This window comes from Leptonychotes weddellii, chromosome 10 (genome assembly GCF_054177405.1).
Source record: "Leptonychotes weddellii isolate Sample4059 chromosome 10, ASM5417740v2, whole genome shotgun sequence".
NCBI classification, from domain to species: domain Eukaryota; kingdom Metazoa; phylum Chordata; class Mammalia; order Carnivora; family Phocidae; genus Leptonychotes; species Leptonychotes weddellii.
Window position 1 is genome coordinate 9,027,798 of NC_138378.1, and position 8,964 is coordinate 9,036,761.

The window sequence follows — 8,964 nt, forward strand, 5'->3', positions numbered from 1 at the left end:
CGGGGCTCGATCCCAGGACCCTGAGATCATGACCTGAGCCGAAGGCAGACGCTTAACCAACCGAACCACCCAGATGCCCCTAACCTCTCTAAATTTCAACGTCCCTATATATAAAATGGGCCTAACTCAGGGGTCCACCTCATTGGGTAGCTGGGTTCATAGCAATCCAGTGTGTGATTCCAGTTTTATACACCAAAGTACTTTGCACAATGCCTGGCTTATAGCAGGTGTTCTGGAAAAGTTAGCTATTGCTCTCATAATCACTACCACCCATCTTATGACCAACAGCTCCTCTCTGAAATGAAGCAAACGTCATGTCTCTATGGAAGGATCGCCTCAAGCCACAAACTAGATGCTAAAACCACCCATTCAGTTCTTTGTCTTGTATTATTACTTCTGCAGAGGTTGGTGGTGTGGGATGTGGAGCCACGGTGCATCTTGGAAAGAGAACTAGAGAGTAATGACAGGACGCACACAGCGTACTCTTCTCTTCGTTCCCTGTAAACCAGTCAGAAAGATGGCATTTCTTTTTCCCACAATTAAACTCTCAACTCCTGACATCTGTGTTCAGCTGCATTTAAACAGGCAGGATGGTCTTGGGAAGAATTTTAACCCAGAAGAAAAGGTGTTCTGTGCAACTCTCACCTTCTGGAAACTTCTAACTGGGAGCAATTTACATACAAATTGATTTCATGCCCTTTTCTTTGTCAAGCTTATGGCTCTTTAAATTTATCTCCTTCCATCCTTAGTAACCCCAATTGAGTTACTAGTTAAAATACACCCTGCTAGTCTCGCTAATTGAAATGTCATTGGGCATTTTCATTACCAGGTGTACGTTTGTAATGGAACAGCCCCGCCTGGCAGGTTAGCAGCCCAGCTTATCTCACTGAGAGCAACAACACAAATGTAAAGCCTGAAATGTGAAGACTCGGGGCAATGTAGCAGAGAGTCTAGGGACTTCTCAAGTAAACAGCCATTGTCCAGCGTCACAAGTGATGTTTTCCTGAAACCATACTGTGGCTGAAGTTCTTACCTACCCAGCTTCCTCTTCCCCTTTCTGGCTTGCTATTAGATTGAGAATTTTATTCAGGCATCTGGAGGTGGATACTCAAGGAAAGTCAGCCTCCATGAGGTTTACACCCATCCATCGAGCCCTTTGGCCAGAGATAGTTCTAGAAGCGGGCATGTGACCTAGTCTTGGCCACAGAGATAAAAGGGGAACATTGCAAGGGGGCTTTGAAGAAAGGTTTTCCTCGCCTGTAAAGATGGATGCTCAAGGATAGATGCCTCCTTTCCTGACTTTGACCCTGTTGTGGAAGGAAGTGCTGGTGCTGCAGCAGCTATCCTGTGACCATGAGGACATTGGCTCAAGGGCCAAGGCAATCGGATGGGATGATGGGCTAGAAGGATGGAGAGGGCTGGTTTCTAGATGGTACAGGTGATCTCCCGAACCAGTCCTGGAGCAGATTCTTGTTAATTGAAGTAAAACATGGCCTTGGGGCACCTGGGTGGCTCAGTTGGTTAAGCGACTGCCTTCAGCTCAGGTCATGATCTCAGGGTCCTGGGATCGAGCCCCGCATCCGCCTACCTGCTCGGCGGGAAGCCTGCTTCTCCCTCTCCCACTCCCCCTGCTTGTGTTCCCTCTCTCGCTGTCTCTCTCTCTGTCAAATAAATAAATAAAATCTCTAAAAAAAAAAAATGGCCTTGGGGCACCTGGGTGGCTCAGTTGTTAAGCGTCTGCCTTCGGCTCAGGTCATGATCCCAGCGTCCTGGGATCGAGCCCCACATCAGGCTCTCTGCTCCGCGGGAAGCCTGCTTCTCCCTCTCCCATTCCCCCTGCTTGTGTTCCCTCTCTCGCTGTGTCTCTCTCTGTCAAATAAATAAATAAAATCTTAAAAAAAAAAAATGGCCTTGTTATTTGAGCCAAGTTTAGACCATTCGCTGGTACTTACAGTTGAAAACATCCTGATGTGGGGATATTCATAGTGTTTCCCTCTCCTGACTCACTTGACAGAGTGAGAAATGGAAGTGCCTTCAACTTTACATAAGGCATATGATCATAGAGCAGTCTCGAGGCATTCGTGTGATTGCCCTCTGCACTGGTGGATGCAGTTCAATCCATAACAGTAGACAATTTCCTAGTTTTCAAATTTCCCCTAATTTTTTTTACTGTTTTTTAAAGCAAATGGAGAGATTGAATTAGATGGTTTGTGTGGCTTCTAGGCAGACAATGTAGGAAAACTCATTTAAAAAAAAAAAAAAGGTTCGTGAAGCCATATGGATTTGAGTTCAAATTCCAGCTTTATCACTTATTAGCTGTGTGACTTTGGGAAAGTTGCTTAGCTTCTCTGAGCCTAAGTCTTACATCCATGAAATAAAGATAGTACTGTATCTGACCTACCCAGCTCTCCCGGGTTACTGGGGGGAGTCAGGGAGCTAATATTTATGAAGAATTTAACACAGTGGCTGGCAAAAAGTATGCTCTCAATAGGCACAGTTCTTTAGGTTTTAAACATGAATGCACTCAATCAGATAAAAATGGATTCAAGTTGTGTTTTGGAAAAAAGTAATCATCTGTCAAGGGAAAATAAAGAGCTGCGTCAGTAATTGTTTGCTCTTTTTAGAGTTCTTTCTTGCAATTGCAAAGGGAAGACTGCTTTTAGTATTCTTTTTACTGTGACTATAGGTTTAAACCAGACTCAAGAGTTCCCAGAAAAGCATATCCTTAAAATTACCCCTAGTGCATTTCTGCTGAGCCAGCAAACGTAGCTGTATCACCTAGGTCCCAGCTATAAATTCCTTCCTGGGTATCTTTTATATAATCTGTATTTTAAGTCTTGGGACTGTTATCTTAAAATCTCAACAGGTTATTTGAAAATCATCTTGTTTATGTCATCTCTCTTATAACTATTGAGTAAGCATATTGTTGAGATAGTAATGATATTCTGAAACTCAGTCAAAGAATTATTGCATTAGTGAAGAAAAATATGTTTCTTCCAGGCTGCTGAAAGTTGGCCATTCAGGCTTGGTTAGTTTAAAACATCTTAAATGTCACTGTCCCTTTTCTAAAATTTGCCGAAATTCTTCCGCTGTTAGTGAAGAACTGTAGGCAGAGGATATTTTTTCTTACTTTTTGCGTTTTGAACTTTGATTAACTGGCACTGACACTAAATACTATCTTCCTTAAATGGAGCATCAAGCACTAGGCCTGTTCCATCTATTCTCTAATCCTCTACTGTGTGACTTTCGGTTTGTTGCTTAACCTCTCTGTGCTTCATTCAGCTTCCCACCTGTAAACGAAGATTGTGATAGCCACCACAGACAGGCGTATGGTGAGCTTTAAATGATTTAATCCAGGTAAAAAGTATTTAATAGAGTTCCCAGCACAGAGTAAATACTTGCATCATATGAACATTACACTTACGGGAAAATTCAACCAGAGGAGTTGGGAAAATTAAAGAGAGAGAATAAGGTTACAAGCATACATGATTCCACTGGGATATGCTCAAGGGGTTCTGGAGAGCCTCTGGCTGTGCCCCAGTTCCTGGTATCAGCAGCTCACCTCCACGACCCAGGTGTATAAAGATGCACCATAACGGGGCTGTCTTCTCCAAACCCATAGCCAGGTATCTCAGCGCCTATTCAAAGAGACAACTGTTTGTTCAGAGCTGTCCATCCTCAACCTGGGGTCTTCCTTAAGGGATTTTAGAGGTAATTTTGACCCTGGATTTCACTGATTATAATTCAGTGAAATACTTGTTCACATCTCTGAAATCAAAATATCTCTATAATTGTTAGTGCCATAGTTGAATTGAAAGTGTTTTCTCTTCTCTTGTGATAATATAAAAGGATGACATCATATATGCAACTGTCACCCTGAATGGAGACTTTTTTTTTTAAAGATTTTATTTATTCATATGAGACATAGAGATACAGAGAGAGAGAGCATGAGCAGGAAGAGAGGCAGAGGGAGAAGGAGAAGCAGGCTCCCCGCTGAGCCAGGAGCCCGATGTGGGGCTCGATCCCAGGGCCCTGGGATCATGACCTGAGCCGAAGGCAGATGCTTAACCATCTGAGCCACCCAGGTGCCCCTGAATGCCGACTTTGATCCTCGGCACAAAATCTACCTCCATTGTGAATGTCCCCTACTGGGATTTTAACAACTTCAGTCTTTGCCTACCTCATCCACTCCCTGAATACATCGCTTTTGGGTTGTATTCCCCACTCAAATTTCATGGTCACACAGCTCCCAACCATGACAATCAACTTCTCCGTGGCTGGATTTTTCCACATTAGACATCTTACTTCTTGCTGCATCACCCAGCTATCCTGAAGAAAGGTAGAATGTGTGAGAGAGATCCAGGCTCCTTCTATGAAGCCTACATTCATTCAAAGCCAAAGCCAAACAAAAGAAAACCATCGTGAACCACCTCAGCCATTGCCTCCATGAAAATCAAGCCCAAGCAGGTTTGTGAACAAAAGATGACCAACATGAGCTTAGCTTGGTGGTCCGGAAATGGAAGCAAATAAACAGAAATGTTCCCCGCAACAGCTTTGGTGAAATCCTGTTCTCCAGCACCCCTCCCCAGCTATGAAATGGCAATCAGTTTGGAGCACTGGGTCTTTCTTTCACTGCCATGGTAGGTATAAGAAAAGATCTTGATAGGAAAAAGTAGGAAAACTGCCACCTGATTAACTAGTACAAAACAGGACACGTGTAACTTATAAAGCATCATTTCCATCACGAGTCACTAACCAGAGTGATTTTTATCTGCAGCTCCTACAAAGAAACTAAATGGAATGGTCCCCCCTCCTCGTCCCCCCTGCATTTAATGCTGCAACCCGTCCTTATCCCTCCCAAATGCTCAGTGTTCTGGGATAAAAATGTAACTCGAAAGAACGCATAAAAGACTCTGAATGAACACTTTACTTCCTCCTCTGTAACTGGGGAACAGTAATAATTCCTATCTTGCCAGAGTTTTGTGAAGAAGATTCGTGGAGATAGTCTTTAGGAAAGCCCTTTTCAATCGTAAATCATACATCATTTGTGTTATCAATAGACCTTAAGAGACCTTCAGACCCATGCTGCCCAGGAGAAATATAATGGGAGCCACATGTGTAATTTTAAACTTTCTAGTAGCTCTCTTTTAAAAAGGTAAAAAGAAACAGGTGAGATTAATTGTAGTAATGTATTTTATGTAACCTGATATAGCTAAAACATCATCTTAACATGTAATCAATACAAAAAATTATTAATTTGATATTTTACGTTCTTTTCTTTTTCCATACTAACTCTTTGAAATCTTGTGTATGCTTTACACGTCTGGCACATCCCAACCCAGACCGGCCACATTTCAAGTGCTGACTAGCTATGTGTCGCTAGCAGTTACCATATTGGACAGGATAAGATCAAGCAAAAACCTGTAAGAAGGACTCTCAGCTCCTTCTCCTTCCATTAAAAAAGGTTTTTTAATTAAAGATTTAAAGTCGCTGAATAGATAATGCAAATACATGGTACAAAACCTCAGCAGGTACAAAATCCCATACAGTATAAAGTAAACCCCGCTCCTTACTCTGTATTCCAGGACCTGAGCTTCCATCCCCAGAGGCAGTCACAGTTAGTGGACTCTCAGATTGTCTTGTCTCCTTCCAGAGACGTTCGAAACAAACAAAAGCATAGATGTACATAGAAGTATATACAAACATACCTAGATAGACATACATACATATACGTATTGTTTTTCACTCTTTTCCACAAAAACGTGAGCTTGCTCTATCGACTGTTCTATACCTTGGTTTTCTTCACATAACACTAACTCTGTTACTTACAACTTGTGTACCACTGGGCAAGTTACTAAATTTCTCTGTGTCTCCGTTTCCTCATCTGCAAGGAGGGGTGACAATACCAAAATCCCTACACCGGTATCTTAACTAATTGGAATTTAAATGAAAACTTTCAAAAAATAAAAAATACCTACTCCGGAGGGTGGTTGAGAAGATGAAGTGAGTTAAGGGGACACCTGGGGGACTCCGTCGGTTAAGTGTCCGACTCCTGATTTCAGGTCATGATCTCAGGGTTGTGAGATCGAGCCCTGCGATAGGCTCACACTCAGGGAGGAGTCTGCCTGAGATTCTCTCTCTCCCTCTCCCTCTGCTCCTCCCCCCACTTGCATTCTCTCCCTTTCTCTCTCTCTCTCTCAAGTAAATAAATAAAATCTTTAAATGAGTTAAGAAGTACACGAGACTTTAACAACGCATGGCACATTCAATACATGTTAAACATTTTTTTCAGTGGCTACAAATTATCCCCCTCATGCTCTTACTGTAATTGAGGGAGATAGTCCCCTGTAATGGACATTTAGTTTGCTTTTCTTCCCCCAATCTTTGCTCTCCCAAGAATGCCTTAATGACTAGCTCTGTGTGTAGGTCAAGTTGGCCCCGAGCAAGTACACTAGAGGATAACCCCAGGACTGGAATTTCTCGGTCCGAGGGTATGTGCCTGTTTAATTTAGGTTTCGCTGCCAAGTTATCTTCCCAGGAGACCTTACCAGTTGATAGTCCCTCCTGCCGGCGGCATGGGAGGTGTGCCTGTTTCCTGCAGCCTTGGGCTCACAGGACCCATCAACACTGGTTTCTCCTCTGCCCGCTCAAGAGATGAGAAATGGTCCCACATCATGGTTTCCGTTTGTCCTTCTCTCGCTGGGGTGAGGCTGGGTGTCTTCATACGTCTAAGAGTTACTTGAATTCCTTTTCTGGGAAGTTCTGCTCATTTTTCTATTGGATTTTTGGACTAAGCCTTTTTAATCCCTGTCTCCCTCCCTGGTCCCTCCCAGACCTCTCCCCACAGACCACCTGGATGCCTTTCCCCCCATCCCTACCTGGCAGTAATCCAGATTTCCTTTCTGTTGTCATCTTGAGCTGTGATTTCAATCCCATATTATTAAGTTTTCACACAGGAATAGCATACGTCTTTGGCCAAAATGTGTCTCCAGGGCAGAAATGGGCTTCTTCGTGTTCCAAGAATGCCTGGCACTGGGCATGTATAAGGCAGGCATTTGATGAATACTTTGCAGGTGTGTTTTTTAAAAAACAAACTCAGCTGGTGGATAGCTGTAGAAAAAAGAACATCACTTTCCCAACATTTCATTTTTCAAATTATTTTTTTTTTAAAGCTTTTATTTATTTGACAGAGAGAGATAGTGAGAGCAGGAACACAAGCAGGGGGAGTGGGAGAGGGAGAAGTAGGCTTCCCGCTGAGCAGGGAGCCTGATGCGGGACTCGATCCCAGGACCCTGGGATCATGACCTGAGCCAAAGGCAGGCGCTTAACGACTGAGCCACCCGGGCACCCCATTTTTCAAATTATTAAAATTATTCTGTTTACTCCATCATTAAAAGTATCAAATTATTAACCATTATTACTATTAAATAAAACCACTGAGTTTTACTATTAAATTATTAAAATTCAAGAACTTTAAGAGTAGAAATAGTTCCTCTCTGCCCAAAGAGGACTATTTTAAACTGTTAAACACCTTTAAATATTTTACCTATGATTATACAAACATACATTAAAAAGTGTAGGACTGTGGGGCGCCTGGGTGGCTCAGTTGGTTGAGCGGCCAACTCTTGGTTTTGGCTCAGGTCATGGTCTCAGGGTGGTGAGATTGAGCCCCGCTTTGGGCTCCAAGGTCAGCGGGAGTCTGCTTCAGCATTCACCCTCTCCCTCTGCCCCTCCTTCTGCTCTTTCTCGTCTCTCTCTCTGTCCAATAAATAAATAAATCTTTAAAAAAAAAGTATAGGGGTGTGTGTGTGTGTTGTGTATGTACACATACATAAAGACAGAAACACGTGCACTTTGGGGAGTTGTTAGCAAAAATCAGATCTTAACATTTTGTTTTTCAAATTGTAATTCTTTTGGGGCACCTGGGTGGCTCAGTCAGTTGAGCATCTGACTCTTGATCTCAGGTCTTGATCCCAGGGTCATGAGTTTAAGCCCCGTGCCAGGCTCCACCCTGGATGTGGAGCCTACTTAAAAAAAAAAGTAACTCTTTTATTTCATTTATTCAACAGATATTTACTGAGTACCTACTATGTGCCAGGCACCATGTTTTTTTGTTTGATTGTGTATTTATTTTTTGTTTGGTTTTTTTTATTTTTATTTTTTTTAAAGATTTTATTTATTTATTTGACAGAGAGAGAAATAGCGAGAGCAGGAACACAAGCAGGGGGAGTGGGAGAGGGAGAAGCAGGCTTCCTGCCGAGCAGGGAGCCCGATGTGGGACTCGATCCCAGGACCCTGGGATCATGACCTGAGCCAAAGGCAGGCGCTTAACGACTGAGCCACCCAGGCGCCCCTATTTTTTGTTTTTTAGCAAGTGATTTCTATGATCAAGAAAGTTTGTGGGACGCCTGGGTGGCTCAGTCATTAAGTGTCTGCCTTCGGCTCAGGTCATGATCCCAGGGTCCTGGGATCGAGTCCCACATCAGGCTCCTTGCTCAGTGAGGAGCCTGCTTCTCCCTCTCCCTCTGCTGCTCCCCCTGCTTGTGCTCTCTCTCTCTCTGACAAATAAATAAAAATCTTAAAAAAAAAAAAAAAAGAAAGAAAGTTTGTGTAACAGTGAGATAGTCACAGAATCCTGGGTTTGGAATAAACTTCCAGATTTCTTTCCCGTCTCTAAACAGAGCATCCATGCATCTAAGTCAGTCTAAAAATCTATTGTATGGGGCGCCTGGTTGGCTCAGTTGGTTAAGCATCTGCCTTCGGCTCAGGTCATGATCCCGGGGTCCTGGCATCGAGTCCCGCATCGGGCTCCCTGCTCAGCGGGGAGTCTGCTTCTCCCTCTCCCTCTGCTGCTCCCCCTGCTTGTGCTCTCTCTCTGTCTAATAAATAAATTAAATATTTTTTATTTATTTTTTTTTTTTAAAGATTTTATTTATTTATATGACAGAGAGAGACAGAACAGGA